Source organism: Nannospalax galili, unplaced genomic scaffold, assembly GCF_000622305.1.
Source record: "Nannospalax galili isolate Female #2095 unplaced genomic scaffold, S.galili_v1.0 scaffold227, whole genome shotgun sequence".
NCBI classification, from domain to species: domain Eukaryota; kingdom Metazoa; phylum Chordata; class Mammalia; order Rodentia; family Spalacidae; genus Nannospalax; species Nannospalax galili.
Window position 1 is genome coordinate 6,923,925 of NW_008360303.1, and position 23,002 is coordinate 6,946,926.

Consider the following 23,002-nt stretch of genomic DNA (forward strand, 5'->3'; position numbering starts at 1 on the left):
AAACAGTGAAAAGAAATGAAATAGTAAGAAAGTTCTTGAGGCTGAGAGGAAGTGGCTGCCAACAGTAACTCAAATCCACACAAAGAAACAAGAAGCACCAATAAAGTTAAGTACAATTAAAAAAATTTATAAACATATTGTTCTATTTTATTCTCATAACTATTACATGTTGATTCCATAATATGATAATTATAAAATTGCATTGAGCTTATTTAAAGAGGCAATATATATAGGAAAACTATAACACAAAAGAGGAGAGAGTACAGCTATGGTGATTTGAATGAGAATGTCCCCCATAGGCTCCAATATTTGAATATTTTGTCCCCACTTTGTGGTGCTCTTTTGGGAAGTCTTAGAAGGTGTGACCATGATGGAGGAAGCATGTCATCAGGGGCAGGCTTAGAAAGTTCTTAGGCCTTGCCAGATCTCCAGTCATGTGCTGCTTCCACTGCTGACTTATACATGTAAGTTCTTAGCTTCTGCTCCTACTCCAGCTACCTCCTGCCACCAGGTCTCCCAGCCATGACAGGCTCTAATTCCCCTGGAACCATAAGCTTAAATAAGCACTTCCTTTTATAAGTTCCCTTGTTCATAGTGTTTTATGACAGCAACAGAAAAGTAACTAATACAGTAACTTTAGTAACTGTACTGGAGCAGGGAAATGACACCAAAGGGAAACTGAATCCATAGGAAAGGATGAATAATACCAGCATCAGTAAAGTGTAGATCAATATTAAATAGTCTATTGTTTTAGTTGTATCTCTAAATTTTTTAGAAAGCATAAAGTTTATAGAAACATGCTACAATGCTATATTATTGGGTTTATAATGCCTACAGTTAAGATATATAACAGCAGCACAAAGAAGTAGAGAATTGTAATTACACGAAAGTCTATTTTTATAAAAATTGTTACTACCTACATGAAGCAGATTGTAATAAGCTAATGTATATAGTTTAATTCCTAGAACTACTAAGAAACTCATTCAAAAATAGAATATAAATATATATATATATAATGCAAGGAACAGAAGAATAAAAGTAAATATAAAAAAGAAATGAAATGTTGAGAAAACAGAAACCACAATCACAAACGGAAATCCAACCCTATATCTAATAACGTTAAATGTAAAACCAGGTATGGGGGCACACACCTGTAACCCCAGCACTCAGGGCTGAGGCAGGAAGATCATGGGTTCAACAGCCTGACCCAAGAGGCCCCCGAGGCCTCTAAAGCAACACTCTAGTTCATCTGCTGTTGGTTGACCACTAGAACTACATCATAAGAACTTGTTGCCAAATATACTACAGGCTTTGGTGTAAAACAGAAATCAAGCTGTAACTCCCTCTTAGCTAGCCTTCATAGATCCAGAAGGTATTGTGAAGGCTTCTGGGCTAGTGAAGAAGAACTATCCTCAATGGTCTTATTCAGCTATGGATGCTGCATGTTGGACTACCAACCTGCAAGGCAAAATGGATATGATGGTGCAATAGTGGCATGACTGTTATGTGGTTAACCTACTACTTTCTGATTGGATTCAACAGGAAAGAATTCATGTCTTCATGAATTCTTCAAACTTCATGTAAACTTCATCAAATCCCATGGCTGGGGAGGTCATGGGAAAGCTACTACTGCTGTTTTGCTAAATAGAAAGGATATGTCTATCAAATTGACTTCTAAATATTTATGTTTATGGCCATAGATAGAGCTGTTTCCAGCTTTGGTCAGAGTAACTTCCTTTCACAGTGGGTAGCAGTTACTGCAGAGATTCATAACTGGTCAAAGGGAGAATAATAAGACATTACTGAATACTCATCCCTGAATAGGACATCCATATTACCTAAGGCTCAGAGAACACTAGAATAGATGTGGAAAAAAATCTAAGAGCTGGACCAGGGGGTAGAGTGATATTTTCTAAGCATGGCATGGTCATCACACTCTTGAACTCTCAGCATCTGATTACCCATACATAATTGGGCCCATCAATATCCTGTCATGGAGCAGGGAGGGGTTGATAAGTCTTGGTTCTTTCCTTGAGGACTTACAGAGACTTAATGTTTACTATAGGAAAGAGATGTTTTCTTTAGTGATACAGCCATTGGTAACTTGACCATACATCTGTAAATAATCCTTTGCCCATTTTTCTGTAAGTTACCCTAATGAAACTCATTGGTTCACAGAAAAGAAAAAAAAAAATTAAAGGAATCAACAGAAGTAGAGGGGCAGAAGATGGGGTAATGGGGGTGAATATGATCAATACATTACGTACATATATGCAAATGTCATGAAACTCATTATTATATATAGTTAATGTTAGTAAAAATCTAAAATATAAATAACTAAAAATAAACACATGCATGAATAAAAAATAAAAACAGCTACATATTTAGAACTTCTCTCAAAAACAAAAACAAAAAATTTACATATACACGGATTTGACTTCTAGGCAAAAGTCAACGGATGTCAGATTGAATAAAATCTAACACATACCAAGGACCAATAAAAATCTAAATAAAGCCTACAACATTGCAGCAATGTCATTTTCCTGATTCTGATAATGTGTTTTGGTTCTAAAAGATATTACAGCAGGAAGAACTTAGTTATTGGAACATAAGAATTCTTCATAATAATTCAGGAATTTCTTATCTTAAATTGCTTTGAAATTTAAATAGCTTATGTGTAAAATCCAGTGTATCCAGTGTACGTCAATAGGTCTAATTTGTATGTGGTCTAATTTGTATGTTCAACTTTCATTCCAGGAAACAGGAAAGCAATCCTAAGGGAAAATTGTTAACACATGATCACTTTTCCTCAGAACAAAAATCACAATCATTGGTAATTATTGTTAATGACTACACTTTCAATTCCAGTCAGGAATCGGCTTCCACTTACCAGCTTTTCCCCTCCTATGACTGTGAGGAGCACAGCAGATACTTTGGGTTTCTGTGGTATAAAGGCATTTCTGTCCAACTATCCACATTAAACACTAGGAAACTGCTTCTATCTCCACAATTAGCTTAGCCCTGGAAATCTTACTGCAACTATGTTGCACAACCATTATTATAGGAGATCATAAAACTGATGTTTTTTTTTTTAAATTTCTTGTAACTAAGCTAAATAACCAGTCTTAGTGAGTAAAGACTGTCTTTCAAGTCTGGAGTAAGAGATGTGAAGGTCATGATTTGGTTGTGACTGCTTGTTTTTTGTTTGTTTTGTTTTGTTTCTACATTCTATAGTTAGAAATCTCCAGAATACTAACAAGAAGAGAATTTGAGTTTACTTCCCAACACACATGCCATGCGACTGTTGGCGTTCAGGGAGCAATTAATAGTGTGTGGTCTGACCAAGACCATTTTAGTCATGTTGTCAGGGCAAGACAGGCTTCTCAGAAAAAGTGATTAAGAACAAAAACCCAGACTGAAGTGCTTTGTCACTTCTGTCTCTCTGCAGAGGGTGACGTAGCAAAAAGGGAATGGGTAGTTATAATTAGAGCCTTGGCAAGAGGAACAGGGACATTTCCTGGGCAGCACAGAGGACACAAGAAACTCCACACTGGAGTAGTGCCACCTTCTCCACCAGCGCCAAACAGAGCCTTTACTCCCATCCTCTCCCTCTCCCTCTCCCTCTCCCTCCTCCTTGCTACCCTTCCCCCTCTGTCTTCCTCGCTCCCTTCCTCTCCCTCTCCCTCTCCCTCTCCCTCTCCCTCCTCCTTGCTACCCTTCCCCCTCTGTCTTCCTCGCTCCCTTCCTCTCCCTCTTCCTCACCCTGATCTTCTATTCCCCTGGCTGTAAAATGAGTAAGTGGTCCCTGTACCTCACAGAGCCATTGGGGAGATGAAATGAAAAAAATACATGTAAATTCCAACCAAGTGCTTAGAGAATGACAAACAAAATAAATAAAATCATTTACTATTGTTTACAAAACTAATGTTTTCCCAAACTGCCTCAGATGAGTTATATTTGACTCTAAGGAGATTTCCAAGAAGTTTGAAGTTGGTCACTCTGCTAAGCAATTTTTATAAGGACCATGTGCTTTTTATAATCAACAATGAGTTTTAATAGAAAATATGAAGTACTTACTAATCTTTCTAATCCACCAGGATTTTAAAAAGTAAAAACGTTGGGCCAATGACCTGGAGTCATGGCTTTCTCCACTGTGCTGGGTAAACAGGTGCTCTGAAAACAGAAAAGCACTTATGCTCTAGTAAAAATGTTGGGCCAATGACCTGGAGTCATGGCTTTCTCCACTGTGCTGGGTAAACAGGTGCTCTGAAAACAGAAAAGCACTTATGCTCTGCCCCATCAATGTCTTTCCTAGAGGCGCGTATCAAGCAGGAACCACCAAAGTTCTGTTCTTGAATGGTTTCAGTAGTACTTTTTTAAAACTAGGCTACGCAAAGAGTTTGATATTAACAACAGGCACAGCAAAACAAAGAAGTAGGAATTAAGATAAATAAATGAGTTGATTTATACAAGAAATATATCCCAAGTCATATTACTTTAGCATAGAAAACCTAAAAAGTTTCTTGTTCCGAAGGAAATGTGAACACACAACTCCAGACTCAAAGACACAGATCAGACATTAACTAGGTTGGCTTCTCAAGCCAGGAACATCACTGCATAGAGCCTGCCAACATCTCCCAGGGAGGCACCTGGCACTATAGTCTGGTACCCACGCTATCCTTTTGAACTCATTTTTTCCTCTCTACTTTTATTCTTAGGTCTCTGACGCTGCTGCCTAAGCTCTCAAATGTGCATCACTAAAAGCTCATTGTTTAAATAGACAAGTATATACAAAATACTTGCCAGAGTTTCAGAGAAGAGCTCAGTGGTTTAAAACAGAACTTGAGAAAAGCAGTAACTAAGCTGAAGACAACAGGAAAGGGAAATGGAAATGTTCCCTCTAGCGAAAGGCCTATCCTCAACACCAGCTCTCCTTGGAGTTTTCTGCCCACCCAACATATCTGAGAATGTCTGCCTGCCATTCAGGGTTCTGTAAACATTCACTGTGAAGAAAGGCCTCTCTTAATATATCTACTAGCTCAGAGCCTTGTATTTCCACCTGGCATCTTGGCACAATGGTGTGTACCACCTGACCATTACACACAATCTATGTCCCTAACTCTGAGCATGAGGAGAGTTCTATTCCCTTCCCCGAGATCTCACATTGGACCCAGAGTGATTATTTAACTCTTCTTGATGGAAAGATGAATAAGCAAATGAAGAATTTTTCATGTGCAGTGGGAAAAACTGCCCTGATCATAGATGAAGTCACATGTTAAGAATCAGTTGAAGGGAAATTCCTACTCATAGAATCTAGAAAAATAAATTGCAAGTTATCTAAGCAGATGCCAGTTCAAATGCTAATTTTTTAAAATTAATGCTTGTTAAATATTTCCCTGGTATTTCGTTAAGTGATATTTGTGCTCCACCTCATTTTTATTTATTTATTTATTTATTTATTTATTTATTTATTTATTTATTTATTTCTTGGTCTTTTGAGACAGGGTCTCCCTGTAGCCCCAGCTGGCCTGGAACTCACTATGTAGACCAGGTCACAGAGACCCACCTGCCTCTGTCTCCCAACTACCAGGACTAAAGGCATGCGCCACCTAGCCCGACCTACCACCTCATTTATTTTTCATAACAAGATAATAATTATTAATAACAATTTTTTGATTGGTTAATTGGCAACTCATACTTAGGCAAATTCACATTCATTAGCAAGACTAAGCTAGCCTAGAATTCTGACCTTCTGTCGCATACCAATTCTTTCTACTTCCTTCTGCCACTGTGAAAAGGATGCTGCAGAGGAGATGAGATCACTCAGTGGGCAAAGGCACTTGACACCAAGCTGGATGACCTGAGCTCTATGTCCAGGACACAGATGGTGAAGAGAACTAACTCCTACAAATTGTCCTCCAACCTCCACATGCACATGCTAGGATAGGCATGTACATGTGTACACACGGACAAACACACATACACAACACAATTTTTGACAGAGAAAAAAGATACTACAGACAGGCAGAAATTTTGGGACATTATGCAATAAGAAGGCGTTATGAGACAGCTTTAGAAAGAAGGCGGCATGATGAAAGTGTCACGTTTTATTGAACAAAATACTGTGGATGGAGTGACTAACATTCGTTTTCTTTCAGTTCTAGAGGGTGAAAGTCCAAAATCAAAATATTGAGCTTCAGACTCTTCAGCATCGCCTCGCCTCTCCTTTGCTTTTGGGTGGTGGTCTTACCACGTCCCCACACGCCCCTTCCCCTCTAACCATGTGCCACAAACGTCTCTGTGTGTTCAAATTTTCTGTTATGACGACAGCAGTCTGACTAGATTATGGCTCATCCATCTTGTTTTGAATTAATCTTCCCTTTAAAGGCCCAATCTCCAAATGCAGCTACATACTGAGGTACTGGGGGCCAGTGCTTCCAGGTATGAACACCTCAGAGAGAGTATGATTCAGCTCATGACATAATTGAGCAACAACACAACACGCACCCAATCGTTAACAGAGAGGTGTTACTTAAGGAGCCCAGCTACTTTAAGATCTGCAACTGAGCCAGGATTGTGTGGGTGGTCAGGAGGCAACACAGCACATTTTAAAAGACAGCAGTCACCCCCATCTAACAACAAGCTCCCACACACACCCCCAAGCATTCTGTATCAATGAAGCACTGTACTTACTGCCTTCCAGTAGTACTTTGCTACACTGCCGCTCCATTGGGAAATACTCACTCAGGGGAACCTGCCCATTTTAAGTTAGGAAACTGGCCAGCCCAATTCCAGTGCTGAATTACAAAGGAAGCAATAATCTCCTCATTCAGCAGCCTATTTTCTTAGGTTCTTTCCTTGATCATTCCAGTTAGCTGTTATTTTCCATCCTTTCACCTCTTGATAGCCAAAAGCAACTGGTCATTCTGGCTATATTTTAAAGTCATCAACTTTTGAAGTTGGGGGAAATACTCCTTATTACATGCTTTTTATGCACTGTAATCACTGTGCATCAAATTCAGAAGCAGAGGCCTAAGGAACATGAAAACCTAGCCAAGTTTGCTCAACTAGAGAATAATTGAACATCCTCCTTCATTTCCAACCAGGCATTCTTTCTTTGCACCTCAGGATTTGCACTATTTTTTTTTTTTTTAAACACTCAAAATAGGGACTGGAGAGATGGCTCAGAAGTTAAGAACACTGGCTGCTCTTACAGATGACCCAGGTTCAATTCCTAGCACCCACATGGCGGCTAACAACCATCTATAACTCCAGTTCCAGGGGACCTGATGCTCTCTTCTGACTCAGTGGGCATTGCACAATGTGGGTGCACTTACAAACATGCAGGCAATACATTCATACACATAAAACAAAAACAATAAATATTTTTTTATCAGAAAAAAATCAAAATTAAAAAACATATACATGTTTTAGTTTGTTCAATTTTTTTAAGTTACCAAGTTACTATTTGTTGGTATGGAGTTGGCTCAATATAGAATTTGAGAAAAATTAGTAACCAAATTTTTCCATGAGCTTGATGAAATAAAGCTTATAGTCACCTTTATCTTCATTCTTTCCCAGGTTTGAAACATAGTTACAAGTTGTTTCCCTCCAAATATTACACAGATTGTTTTAAAAACTCTTTTTGTCACAGAGACCAATATGGGTCATATCATATTGACAGGTGGAAATATGCTACATTCATTCAGAAAATATAGGATAGGGATGCTGTGCCTTCTCCCAAAAAACACTGATAAAAGTGATTAATGATGTGGTACAAAATGTTAAGAAACATGGCATGCTTTGAGACCCACTTTACTTCTCTGCCTTCTCAGCAGAGTGAGGCAAAACTTCCAGGAAAACCATCTCACGGGCAGAACCGTTTCATGAAAGACATTTTATTTCTGGATGAACTCTTCCTCACTCTGGGTTTGCTCTGCTTTTCAACTAGCATCACACAAGAACTATTTCAGAAAAATCTTCTCTGTAACGAAATGTGTGGATGTGAACTATAATCTTTAATTGGAACAAACTAACAGAAAAACATGAGCTGGGCATGGTGGCGCACACCTTTAATCCCATCACTTAGGAGGCAGAGGCAGGCGAATTTCTGTGAGTTCAAGGCTAGCCTGGTCTGATTCGAGGCCAGTTGGGGCTACAGGGAGACCCTGTCTCAAAAAAGAAAAGAAAAAATATAATAGGAGTTGTGCAAGCTCAGAGAAGCTCTTTACCCACCTGTCTTGGCCTCATTGTGAAGTTAAACCATTGAACATGAGAAAAGAATTCTGCAGTTCCAGGACTGTGTAGCATGAAATAAGGGTTCAAGTTCAAGTTTACCATTTTCTTCTCAAATGTGCCTCTAGAGACTGTGATTGGCAAGTCACTTTCAAATGAAAAAGAAACATAGTCTTTTGCAGGATTAAGAAGTCTGTAAATAGCAAGTTTGTCTTTGAGGGAAGTATTCTTGGGTTCTTAATCTTATTTTGGAAGTCCAGAGAAGAATAGAAACTTCTTGATACAGCATGACATTTTAAAATCCATGAAATAAAAAACATTAACCTATCTTCAGATAGATGGAACTGGTAAAAGAAAGGAGCCAGGGGCTCCTCCCAAGGCAATGTGACCCCTGAGGAACAGATCCTCAAATGACCTTAAGAGTAAAAATGAATTGTATTTTTGGGGGGCCAACTCTATGGTCTTAAACACCCAGAAGGAAAGTATAATCAAAGACTAAAGTGATCAGTATATTTCTTTACGAGTCCATGTGCTACATAACAAGAAACAATGCCGGACAGGAGATACCTTCCTTTAAGTTGTTGGCCAGGGTGGCCCAAGAAACTCCCAGATAGTAACCCAGCATAAAACTGGGAAAATGAACAGCAGACCCCAATCTTATCTAAAGGAATGTTGGCAACTGATTGCTGCTAGATGAGGAACAGCTGATCTTCCTAAAACAAGAATCTCTAGTTAGGCTGACTAGACTCAGTGGATGGATTTGCACTGGGGAACGGCTGGGGGTGCTGACAACCCAGTGGACAGTAATAGGGATGACAGAGTATATGGGCTCCAGTGGAATGGGGGCAGGGGTGAGGCTATGGGAGGGCGCAATTTGGGATGCGGGTATAAAGATAAATAAGATTGCTTGGGATATTCTGTATGCAATACACACACACACAAAAATCAATAAAAAATAATATTAAAAAATTAACTTATAAAGAAAAACAATTACATGAAGTACATGGCATCGTGACAGTCTGTAGAGGTTAAATAATATTTATATCTGCCTTGGTGTCTTTGAAGCACACTTCCTTTCAACCTTTGCATGGTATATCAGCATAGTTCTGAAGTTTGATGTAAAATTTTTGAGGACAGAATAACTTCTAGCACTATAAAGGGTAAAATCAAAGAAAATACAGTCTTCTGTACCATCTACTTCTGCTGACACCTTAATGCACCTGTACTACACCTTGAATATTTGAGTGTCCTATAGCATGGAATGAATTAGACAGACTAGCATTCGTCCCAAACCTGAAACTTATATTTCCTCAGTCTTTGCTCAGCCATCCAGAAAGCTGTGACAGGGCATTAATTAAATCTATAAGGAAATTTCGGTTGGGCTTCTGTTGCTGGGTTTTTTTGTTTGTCTTGACTTTTTTCTAAATATATTAACAAAAACAATGTTAGACTCTTTCTCCCTTTCATTCTATAGATGAGGAAGTTAGATGACTGTAACTAAACCATAACCTAAGAAATATGGGCAGAACCAGGAATAAAGTGCACAGTGACTTCCCCATTGCATGACTTGTCAGGAAGGGAGGAAAGACAGGGAAGGAGGGAGGTAGGAACAGTTGCTGTCCCACTGGGAACAGCAGAGCCCAGAACAATCTCCAAGCACCTGACCAGAGCATGCCCTCCTCTCTTGTGCTGGCCAGTTTGAGCCCCTCAGACCCCACTGTTTTAGTTACTTCAAAGATAAGGCTCTTTCATCTGAAGAAGATTTGTGAACATGGCTAATGGAGTTCAGAAAAATACGATCTTTCAACTTTGAAGAAATGTATGAGTGAATATTTCAATAATATTGTTTTAGTCCTGGGGGGGGGCTCACTTTGTTATGGTAACCAGCTGTTCCCTAAAACTCTAATGATTGAAAAAGAAGCAAATGAAATGATTTTTAGACACAAATGAAGGGTTTATGTCAGGTGCAAGAAAGCACATCCTGATAGCAGGGCTGTGAGAAAGATCTTTTTGGATTACTGTTTTATGACTGTTTTTGACATATAATTCTGGTTTTGTTTTTGGTTTTGATTTTTGTGGTGCTAGGAATGGGACCCAGGGCCTCACACATGCTAGGAAAGCACTCTATCATTGAGTGAGCTACACTCCCAATCCTACACTATAAAATTCTAACAGTTCAAATTCTAGAAAGCCCTAATTGGAGAGAACACTAAAGTGCTCTCAGAGCCAAGAGTGATGGCACACACATGTATTCCCAGCACCAAGAGGCTGAGGCATAAGCATGGTCTAGTCTAAGGCAGCCTGGGCTAAACACTGAGTCTTAGTTTGACCTGTCAAAACAAATGTCTTAAAATAAAAATAAATATATTTGTTAATGCCCTCAGAAACTATAGTGGTGGACAAAAAGGCTGATGGTGTACACTACAGGCCAGACCTAAGAACTTGGCTGGGCACCCAGCAAAGCAGGGGAGGCCAACTGTTAAACATTCCTAACTTAAAACCATAATAGCAGCAATTCTACCAATTAGGACTTGAAGAAAACAGATTCCAGATCTATGGCTGCTAGAACAGGTAAAGAGCCATTGGGATTCGCTGAAGTGTAGAGCCAGGCCTAACAAAGTGAGGGAGAGGCAAGGAATCCTAGAGGGTTTAGAAGAACAAAGGCTTCCTTCCAGCCTGCCAGAAATCAAACCAAGGTGTGCCACCCTACTCGTTACTAACTGACTTGGACTCCTTTTTCCTAAAAACTGCTGGATTTCTAAGCAGCTTTATTTGGGGTGTTTTCTGTTTAGGGGTTGGTTACATTTGGGTTTTTGTTTTGTTTAGTTCTATTTTCAGGGCTTCTGAGAACTTCCTTCCCTTCATTCCTTCCTCCCTCTCTTCTCCTCCTTTCTGGAAAGCAAAAATTACCGCCCATTCTAAAACCAGTCTGTTTCTTTGTACTGTCTTTTACACATGGCTTCAAAGAAACTATTTTATGTCTTCTACGCCTTTCATGTTAGTTTGCCATCTCAGAACCTAAAGAGGCTCTCAACACTGTAGCACCAAAGGTGTCCGATGAACATATATCACCACTACAGGAAGTGACTTGGCTCCCTTCTCCCATTCTAGGGTCTCACCCACCCACCTATCTTAGCTTAGGACTCCCCTGTATGTAACCGTCCCTCACTAAAGGGGCAGCATTGCTTCTCCTGGAACACCTGGTACATATGGCTCTCTGGATGGAAAACCCTCTCCTCCCCAAGGACTTTATTCTGATGGCAGACTTTCCTGAACCATCAAACTTCAGTTTCAGTCAGATTATCTGATTGGAAACCTGCTATCTACTTAATCCCTGCTCCTTCCTGAAAGGATGCTTTGCTTGCTGCACCCAGATCTCACTGACCACTGGCCACAAGCATTCCCATCCCACCTCCAGTTTCCTCTGATGTCTGTCCCCACCAGTCCACAGAAACTGACCTAGTCAAGATCATGAACGGCCTCCACTTTTTCTAACAAGGAAGCCACTCTTCCATCTTCGTGTTACTCAGCCTGTGTTTTCTATGGAATTACTCTCCCTTTGTTCCCATGATATTACCCTAAATCCCTGGTTTCCCACCTAATTTTTACTTTATTTTATGTATATGAGTGTATTGCCTGCATGTAGGCAGGTGCACCCATGTTGTGGAGGGCTCACAGAGATCATAAGAGGGTGTCTGATCACCTGGAACTGGGGTTGCAGACGGTTGTTAACCACCATGTGGGTGCTGGGAACTGAACCCTGGTCTCAAGAGCAGCCAGTGCTCTTAACTGCTGAGTCACCTCTCCAGCCCCGCCCCATCTAATTTTTTGTTGTTTGCAAGTTTCTTTACAAGTGCTGTTCTCTACCAGGAACCATTTTGATCCAGGTTAGCCTGTCTCCATTTGTCTCCCACTCCTCGCCTCTCTCAGCATCCCCCCCATGTGTTAAGTGACCGTTCAGCTAGTCCTTGCTGTCCTCCCTCTCCCCATTGACTCTCTGTTCTTGAAGCGCATTTTCTTATTGTTTGTTCACTTTTTGTCTCTGCTCTCTAAGAAAGGCACAGCTACATCTGGTTCATTCACTCAGGTATATGTGAAATCCAAGACAGTGCCTATCAGGTTGTCACTAGTCATTAAAATGTACTGAAGGGACAAATGCACAGTCCAGGGAGCAAAAACTTTGGACCAAGACAAAATTCTTATGTGAACATGGAGACTATAAACCAAGTAAACTGCTTCATACATCACTGGTTCTGTTAAGAATTAACGACATAATTCCATTACTTTTCTAAGCATATTATGTGTATTCATAAAATGGCATATAGAAATTGCCTTCTTCCAGGCTGGAGATGGCTCAGTGGTTAAGAGCATTTACTACTCCTCCAGAGTACCCAAGTTCACTTCCAGCACCCATTTTGGGTGACTTACAACCTTCTGTAACTCCAACTCCAGAGGATCCTCTTCTGTCCTCCAAGGGCAACTGCACACATGTGGCATATACATACATGTGCATATATGCACAGACACATGAATAAAAATAAATCTTAAAAAAATAAATTATCTTCCTCACAGAAAATTATAATTCATTTAAGAGCTGTTTTTCTTGTGGTGATGAAAATTGTTTGTAGAAATTCTTAGTATCTGTTCAAATTTTGGTTTTGAAAAATGTATTTTATTAGTACCTTAAGTATTAATGCATGTTAAATTCTTTATCAATACATATGATGTGTAATATTAAACAATTCTTATTAATCATCTATATAGCACACACAAAGTGCTATGTAGTAAGTAACTTAAAGTGTTATATATTGCCAGGCATGGTGGCACAGCACTCAGGTGGTAGAGGCAGGCAGAGCTCTGTGAGTCAGAGGCCAGTCTGGTCTATATAGCAAGTTCCAGTCCAGCTGGGATTACAGGGAGACCCTTTCTCAAAAAGTCCGAAAAAGGGGCTATATATTAAGCAACTTTAATAACTTAAATGGATTGATTCATTATTTGTTAATATGCATAATTATAGATAATACATATTAGTTAGTATTAATAATTTATTATATGTATTATTACCTTGTGCTAATAGGGTATCTTTTATGTTATAAAGCACATGAATGTCTTTTACTGACATGTAATGAATGTATTAATAAACCAAAAAAGTTTGACAATCTAAAATATAATTTAAATTAAGCAATAATTTCCTTGAAAGATAAATGTCACAGAGTTGACTATTTTCTTATTTTTCACTAACAAGAGAGACATTACATCAGAAAATTCAAACATGAGGAAAAATTCCATTTAAATATTGTGAACTTTTATATATTCTAAATTTAAATCCCTGGTTGCTGTAGCTCAGAAAATAAATACTAGTAGATTATAAGCCATAATTTAACAGTTGTAAATTAAATCTTTTCCTCAATAAACATTTTAATTTATTTTTATTTTGTTATTTATTTATTAGTTTTTTGCTATTACCTTGCACAAGCTAAGCAAGCTTAGCTTAGTACTGCTGAATATAAACTTGGCCTTAGTTTTTTTTTATTGTATTTGTTATTTTTTATTTTTTATTTTATGTGTATGAGTGTATTGCCTGCATGTATGTAAGTGCACCCATGTCATGCAATGCCTGCAGAGATTAGAAGAGGATATCGAATTCCTTGGAACTGGAATTACAGACAGTTGTTAGCCACCATGTGGGTGGTAGGAATTGAACCTGGGTCCTCTGTCAGAGCAGCCAGTGCTCCTAACCACTGACCATCTCTCCAGCCCCCACCTTATTTTTCACTGCTCTCATTGAGTCATGGTCTCACTAAAGTGCTCAGGCTGGCCTTGAACTCACTATATAGCCTTAAGGTAGGCCTTAAACTTATGTTCTCCCTGACTCAGGCTCCTGAGTAGCTGAGATTTACAGGCCTGCAGCACTATACCTGACTCCAAAAAATATTTGAAGTTAGAATTTTTGCTGTGAAAAATCTTCCTAAAATGTGTTAGTGGCAACTTCTAAGAATAAGAATACACCAATAGTTAAAAGATGTTATTTGGACATTGTACACTATACACAGAAGGTAAAATACAGTGCCGTGAACTACAAAAATGCCTGCTTCTTTTTTAAAATCTAAGTTCATAACCTCAGCCAATTTCATATTCCTCTCCCTCTTCATTATGACCATCGAATGAAAAAGAGGTTGAAACATATTTGAGGTTTTCGGAGACTCAATGAGTGATTGACAGATATTAAAGAATCTTAATCATAAATGAAAGACTCTATAAAGAATTACCCAATAACTGCATACTTATTTCTTGAAGCACTTTTCCCCATTTTGATTTTCTATAAATTCTGACATAATTGTTCTAAATTACATTTTCTCAATGTTTTTATAATATCACATAAAATACAGATAAAAAATCCATAAAATGAATTGCCTTTTTATTTCCATAAATAAATATCAATGCTGAAGAAACATTCAACATTCTTTTTCTCCCCTGTTCTGTTCTAGGTAGACAGTGTCTTCTGGATGTACAGATCCAGGAATTCAACAAGAAAGCATCTTTCCACCAGGGGTTAACATGCAGCTTGTGGCTTATGTTCCACACTCAACTTCTTTATCATGTCCAAGCTGTGGGCCCGAAGTCTGGGGCAAAGGGGAAGTGTGCCAGTTCATTGACTGAAATTCAGAAGTTATTGCTGCCTGATGTTTCTAGCAGCAGAGCTACATTCAGCATACAACCCTGAGATATTATATATTATATATTACCAAGTCATGCACATGTATATCAAGACAAGTTTATAACTGAAGTTGGTTTTCACCCTGAAAAGGAGAATCTGCCTTACTGGATGGTGGAGAAAAGCAAAATAAACTGCTTTTTCTGCAAACAGTGAATGCAAGTGATTTACACTGACTGTCTGGCATAACAAGGGAAAGAAAGAGCCATAGACGCTGAGGTAAGACTCTGAATAGTGTGAGAGACTGTTACCAACCTGGATGTCAAACCTTTGGTAAAATAAGTATTTCTTATATGACTCATTAAAAAAAAAATCACTCCTCACTCGGTATGGTGGTACATGTATTCAATCTCAGCACTTGGGAGACAGAGGAAGGCAGATCTCTGTGAGTTCAAGGACAGCCTGGTCTACATAGTGAGTTCCAGGACAGCTGGGGCTACAGGGAGACCCTGTCTCAAAAAGACCAAAAAAAAAAGAAAAAGAAAAAAATCCAAAATCACTCCTCAGTATGTCTATTTTGTGCTTTTGATAAAACATTATGATCTTTATTTTTATTATTTATCTTATTTTATGTGTATGAGTGTATTGCCGGCATGCACGTAGGTGCACCCGTAGCATGCAATGCCCATGGAGGTCAGAAGAGGGCGTTGAATGCCCTGGAACTGGAGTTACAGACAGTTGTTAGCTGCCACGTGGATTCTGGGAATCAAACCTGGGTCCTCTGTAAGAGCACTCAGTGCTCCTAGCCACTGAACCATCTCTCCAGCCCCAATCTTTTATTTTTTTAAAGCAGTATGTGTCTGTACAAAATACCAAGTAGTTTTTTAAAAAACCTGAAATTATAAATTATAAACTACTTTTCAATCATTCTTAAGTGTTAGTGCAACTTCTTCTGTCAATCAGTAACCAAGTTATAAGGGCAGGACAACTGAGCTGTTGTGGGAATGTGCTTTAGCACAATGGACTTTCTGAGCCTTCCTTCATAATCTTTCTGTTAGCTGCAGTAGGAAGCTGACAGCCTCACATAATGCACATCGAAACTGGGAATATGAACAAATCAAATTCGTCAAATGAAAAATATGAGGTGCATCAACAAGGAAATCATTATGCTTTGACAAAGAAGCTGTTTTGAGTTTCCAACATTTCTCTTTTCAAGTCTGTGAGATGTAACTAGTAGAAACTGTTCTGCTAATTCCGTTACTAAAAAAATGAATGACATTGTTGATTTGTTTTGTTAGATTATGTTCTTTCTCAGTATTGGGGATTGACGCTAGGGCTTAGTGCGTGGTAGGCAAACAAATGTTCTACACTCAGCTACTTCCCTGGCCATCTTTTAATTTTTTGTAAATTTGAGATAGGTCTCATTAAGTTACCTAGAATGACTTGAACATACTCTGTAGCTCAGGCAAGTCTTGAACTTGTTCTTCTTTCGCCTCAGTTTCCCAAGTAGCTGGGTTTACAAACATGTGCCAACAGCCCGTTATGGATGAAATTCTTTTTTTATTTATTTATTTTTACGTGTATGAGTATATTGCCTGCATGTATGTAAGTGCGCAGGTGTCGTGCAAAGTCTGCGGAGGCCAGAAGAAGGCGTATGATCTGGTGAAACTGGAGTTACAGTCAGTTCTTAGCTGCCACGTAGGTGCTGGGAATTGAGCCTGGATCCTCTGGAAGAACAGCAAGTGTTCTTAACCACTGAACCATCTCTCCAGCCCATGAATGAAGTTCTTAAGCAGTCTTTAGAACTCATATGGTGCTACATAAATAGAAGAAAATAATAGCACTCATATATTTCAAACTAGAGAATCAGAAAACAGCTCATAAATTAAATAGTAAGAAAACAAATAACAAAGTATAACTTTAGCCAGGCATGGTGGCACACGCCTTTAATCCCAGCACCTCAGAGACAGAGGCAGGCAGATGTCTGTGAGCTCAAGGCCAGCCTGGTCTACAGAGTTGAGTCTCATACCAGCTGGGGCTACAAGGAGACCCTTTCTCAAAAAGATACACCCCCAAAAAAGTATAACTTGCTAGGCACATTAGTTTTGTAAATCAAAACATACTGTTACCTAAAATACCGAAATGTGCGTGCAGATTCCAAAAGTCAAACAAAGGAGTACGAAGACAGAGGAGCTGGAAGCCAGTGAGTCAGTGCTAAGGAGCAGGTGCTAAGTAAAAACTAGAACTACGTGTCTATTATCTTTGATTCCAGTTCACTCACAGGCGCTGGTTGAGTTTCTCTAAAGGCATTTGAATTCATTAAATGAGTGATTAGAGACAGGTAGTGCAGCTTTTCAAAACTGGTTGTCAGCATTATTTACATTTATTTTTGAAGAGAAGGAAATCGTATTTTCAAAAATTGTTATGAGTAAATTAAGGATCACAGAGTTTTAAAAAACAAAACTGAGGCCTACATAGCTAGAGCAGCAAAATATGGTACAACCCCCCCCCACACACACACATAATGGTATCAACACATCTGAAGAACACCACCTTCTCTACCTACTGTCTTCTGTGGAAAGAACTCCAGAATCACTCTGGGTTCCCCCAACAGTCACGAGATAGAAGATGAAGTTGGTCAAAGCTTAAGCTCTTTCTCTTGAAGTTCATTATTGACAAATGTGGGCAGTTTTTTTCTTACAAAAGTTTTTATTAACATTAACAGTCACCACATAAGCAACCGTTGGCCTTAACTCCATTTTCTTCTACATTAAGCAAACTTGGGTATCCCCAAAGTTGTGGGTCATTCTATAGACGTTTTGACCGTCTTCTCTAAACTCTCTCATTTCCCCAATTTTTGGAGATTATAAGTCTAGGAGACATGGCTTGCTTCCATATTCTTACGTGTTCTCATCCATTGTTAAGAAAGTTCCAAGAAACACTGAAACTAACCCTCCAAAAGATGAGAAAGATGATGTTTTTATAGGATTTCTATTTATACCCTAAAATGTCACCTACACTGCTGAGACCCTTGGGGTTTTCTAAAATCTTTGGGGGGATTCCAAAAGAACCTCTGATTATGTCAACTATAATCGTTAATATTTGTTATATTAAAGTTAAAGTTGAGAAATTTTTAAGTCATACTGAAAGGTTCAAACGTCTAGATAAATACTCTGAACATTTTCTAAACTTACTGTTTTTTCATTTTTTGATTTATTTATTTTTGTTTTATGTTTATGAGTGGTTTTCTTACATGTATGTGCACCCCTGTTGTATAACGCTGGCAGAAGCCAGAAGAGGACGTTGGATTCCCTGGCACTGGAGATACAGACAGTTATTAGCTGCCATATAGGTGCTGGGAACCAAACCTAGGTCTTCTGCAAGAACAGCCAGTGCCCTTAACCATTGTCATCTCTCCAGCCCCATTTTCCATATTTATTTAAGAAAGATATGCAGTTTTAAGGAAAATATTACTTTCATATAACAGTTGTCTAAGTGACTGGATTTGCTGTTTACTCTCTATGATCATAATGTTCAGGGTTACCTTAGGTAAATTCTACTGCCTTAAGCTGCTTACAAATGGATATGATTTTTCTCAAAAGCAAAATGTAAAAAAGAATGCCTTGCATTCTATGACATTTTGTTAAATATTTTGAGAATCCTTAATATACTCAATTATTAGTATTCCTATATTAAAGTTGAAAAACAATATAAAGAAATAACGTCATTAGTTTATGCCCTCACCACTTGAAAGTAGTGGGATTTTTGTTAAAACCTGGAAAAGGAGCTGGGTATGGTGGCGCACACCTTTAGTCCAAGCACTCGGGAACCAGAGGCAGGCGTATCTCTGTGAGTTCAAGGCCAACCTTGTCTATATAGTGAGTTCCAGACCAGCTAGTGCTATAGGGAGATCCTGTCTCGAAAAAAAAGGAAAAAAAAAACAAAAAACTGGAAAATGCACTTTCAAGACTGTATTCTAGTGAAGCATACAAACATTTATATGATGGTTCTAGATTAAATATTATTTATGATGATAGAAAATTATAATCAACCTACATAATTCAATAATTTAGGACTTGTTGATTCAGTGTATCCATAGACTAAAGACAGTTTATGGTAAGAGCCATACTCTCTAGTTGACAGATGGAGTACCATCACCTATATGGTGACAGACTCAATAATATTTGTTGAAAATACAGATGAATATAGACTAGTACATAATTATAAAAAATGTTTTTACAGAAGTTTATAAGTCAAGGGAAGGCAGCATAGAAAACAGTATGAATACTGAAATCACAACTTTGTAAATCTATAAATGAGTGTATAAAGAAAAATGCATAAAAGGATAAATAAATGCTAATACATAAATTCTTTTTCTTTGTGCTAATGTATACTAGACAATCAACAACTATTCAATGATCAAATAAGTGGATGAATGGCATTTTAAAAGTAACTAACCCCTTAGGGAAGAATATACATATTTTTCCTTTTGTTCTTTGTAATTTTCTGTACTTAACAAAATTTAAGCCATGAGTATGATTTATCTTTGTAATAAGTAATAATATGAAAAAACCTTGCAGATTCTGGGAAATATCACTGGGAATGTTGGAATAAAAGTAGAAAATACAAATACTTCACAGTCCAATCAAAAACTTGGATCTATTCTCTACAGAAAAATTACAATCCTAATAGTATATGGTTGACTACTATTGAGGTTGAGTCTAGAATCTCAATCACTTGCTTTCTTGACAGGTGGTTCTCTCCATTGCACCAATTCCAAAATTGCTTAGAATTCCAAACTATCAGTGAGCAAGCACCAATCTGGGCATTGTGCAGTGCTCACAACAAGGCAGTCCCTTGCTTATAAATGAAATGGTTTGCTACTTAATTTTGCTATATTAGCAGAAAACTCCAAAGTTCTAAGAAATACTCCATTTTAGTGTGGCATAAGTTACCTTTGGAGACATGTGAATTTCTTCAGGGTGTTTGCAAACTTGTGTGCATTGGGGTCCAGCATGGTGGCTGGCACACACCTTTCATTTCAGCACTCAGGCAGAGGCAGGTGGATTTCTGTGAGTTTGAGGACAGCCTGGTCTACATACAGAGTTCCAAGCCAGCCAGGGCTACATAAGAGATTGTCTCAATAAACAAACAAATAAACAAACAAAACATTTGTGTGCATTGGAAGAACATGTGTTCACTATTCTGCAAGGACCCTCAACAAGGTTGCAAAGGAGATAGTGACCAAAAAGAAAGGAAAAAGTAAAAGAAATGAAACACTGCAAGAGGGAGGGAGAGTGGAAGGCATGATGATAAATACAAAGGAGGTTAAGGAACCATGCCTTATTTACTGTCTTCCTCTTTTTATTCCTGGAACATATTTTAATATGTAAATAACCATTTTATGACTTTGCTTTCTAAGTAGCAGCATTAGAAAGACAAAGAGACACTCCGAATGACTTCTGTGACATGAACTCTGTCAGGTGCTAAGAAAACTATTTCATCATTTTCTTCTTCCCAATTAAAAATAAATGTGAAATACTTACAAAATAATTTGCAATGTTAAAAAGAGTGTCTTGTCCCATAAAACATGTGTCCCTTAGAGGAAGTTCGTACAACTTCTTTGAGAAAAGGCAGATTAAAAACTATGCATTTCACAATCATTTAAAATTTAACTCTTCCTGAGCTCAATGAAAACAAAGACAAGCTCCAACATCGCTGACTAGCTCCTAGCATAGCTGAGATATAATCTGAAGACTTTCAGCAGGTTTATTTTGTTAAATTCCCTGTGAATCTCTTTGGCTGCATTTTCAAATTTATGCAACAAACAGAAACAAAATGCAAATCCTTCCTCAAATTCAGTTTGCAAATACATGTTAGAAACAGCAACTAGTCTAAGTGGCCTGAAATTCTCCATCTGCTTTCACGGAATGAAAGTTTAAAACATCAACCAGTGCCAGGAGCATCTTTCTTGACTAATTTTGGAGTGAAAATGTATTTTAAATACTAAAGTCACTATAAATTGTAAGAGATTTACATAGGTTAAGTCACCACTATTGTTTCAAAACCAAACGCCTCCCCCCCTTACTTCTTTGAAAGAAAATTACTAAAATAGTATTCACACTCAAAACTTATCTATATAGCTTGATAAAATCTTTTCATGAAACTGGTTTGAGTCGTTCGCCTGTCACACCAAGTAACCCGAAAGACAAGGGATTGGAAAGCTTGTCAGTTCACATTTGGTTTTTCAGTATTTTCTCTTTCACATAACACCGTAACATGTTAAATATCTTGGAATGCTTGGCATAAGTAACCAAAATGACTTTTTTACCTTAAAGTTTAAATGAACCAATAAACTGTCCCTGTAAATCCTCTACTGTCAAACAGCATGCTGCTCAAATCCAGGGATCAGTAATCATTGGGCATCACGTGGAACACAAGTAGGCGCCACCACACTTCGCTTTTGAATGCTAAATTTCCGGGCACCCACTGAAGGAAGTAACTTATCCCTTTGACTCCGAGGTGCTTTTGGACCCAAGAAAGCAAATCTGCGTGAATCAGAAGAAAACTGAAGCCTGCTCTGTGCATCTTTTCTAAAGCAGAGGACTTACAGACTAAAAGCAGAGGTTTCCCCTGCGTCCTTCCTTCTCCCAAGTACCACAAACCGAGAGCTAAGGAGGCAGGAGAGAAGCGAACAGGGAAGAGTGATTTTAAGGCTTACAGTTCCCAGAGTTAAATGAGAATCCTCAGGCTTCGCGGTGCCTGGAGCTTTCTGTCAGTCAGGATCCTTCCTCTGCTCAGACTTCAAGAAAGTCTTCTCCCCTTGGTAGGAGGGGCTAAAATGTGGGCTGGTCTCCTTGACTGCAGATGTTTTAAGGTGGAATTCAAGAGCGGGAGCAAGCTCTTCTGGTAAAGATTAATATCCTAAATGTAAATGTTTAGTTTTGAGCACCGGGCCTTTGAAGTCAGATGACATGCTTTAACTTAACCCGTCCCAAATTACGGGTGTGTGTGTGTGTGTGTGTGTGTGTGTGTAACTTCTTGCCAGTAAGCACTCACGACTTCCTCTTTTTTCCAAACGAGCAAGGACGAAGTTGAAAAGATAATGAACACTGTTTAACATTTTTACAGCATTTTAAAGGCAAATTATAAAACATGTACTTTAAAGCTGAACAATGTAGGGCCACTTTAAAAAATTAAAGGCCACCGAAATGTTCCTTCCCAAACTCAAAATACCTGAGTTAAATATTTTTTAAAGAACAGACTACCTATGTTGGGATTTAGAAATAACAGTAACAGATCAGATTTGCAACACAGTCTGAAGTACTTGATAACTGTCATATGAAGAAGCTGCCTGTCTTAAATTCCTTAAGAATGCAAGTTCAAGTAGTGGCCCACACCTCTATTCTCAGCACTTGGGAGGTAGCATAGGAAATTCCATGAATTCAAGACTTATTGAACCAATTAGTTACACAGGGAGCCTTGTCTCAAAACAAACAAACAAGCAAACAAACAAACATCATAAGAATCTGTGGAATGCCATTATCTTAAGTACCAAGTACCCAGGTTTGGAAACTCCTAAGGCTCTTCCATATCAGCAAAGGTCATGTCACCTCTTTCCTCCTCCCCCTCCAACTCCTGCATTCATCTTCTGATTGAAACTCTCAATTTCTTAAAAATCTGCATTTTTTTCTCTTTTTTCCCACTTCACTGTCAGAATATTAATTTACAACCATTCTCTCTCTCTGTCCCTCCCTCCCTGCCTCTGTCCGTGTGTGTGCATGCGTACACACACACACAAGTATACTCTTGACTCCTTTGTCCCTTTTGTTGTGCCCAAAGAATGGACCCCCAAGAATAACCACAGACTCCAGAGGGCATGCAAGAACAAAGAGTCTTTATTCGGGCTTAAGCTCGGGCTCTCAGACCTCACCAACACAATGGATCTGTGCTGAGAGCACCAATCACAGGGGGAGGAAGCCTTTTATAGGTTTTAGACCAAGGCAGAAGGGGAATAACAGAGTTACATCTTGATTGGTCCGAGGAGTCCCTGCGCACCAACACACTTTTGAATTGATTGGTTACAAGAGATGCAGTCCTGGGGGTTTCTTA

At 38.6% G+C, this 23,002-nt stretch overlaps 1 protein-coding gene across 1 annotated transcript in view; it reads right to left on the reverse strand.

Moving 5' to 3' along the window:
• Pla2g4a (phospholipase A2 group IVA) overlaps window positions 1–21,726 on the reverse strand; it is a 177,277-nt gene extending 155,551 nt beyond the window's left edge. Inside the window, exon 1 of the mRNA XM_008824261.2 lies at window positions 21,612–21,726. The gene's annotated coding sequence lies outside the window, so the exon portion shown is untranslated. The remainder of the gene's footprint in view (window positions 1–21,611) is intronic.
• Between the last annotated feature and the right edge of the window lie 1,276 nt (window positions 21,727–23,002).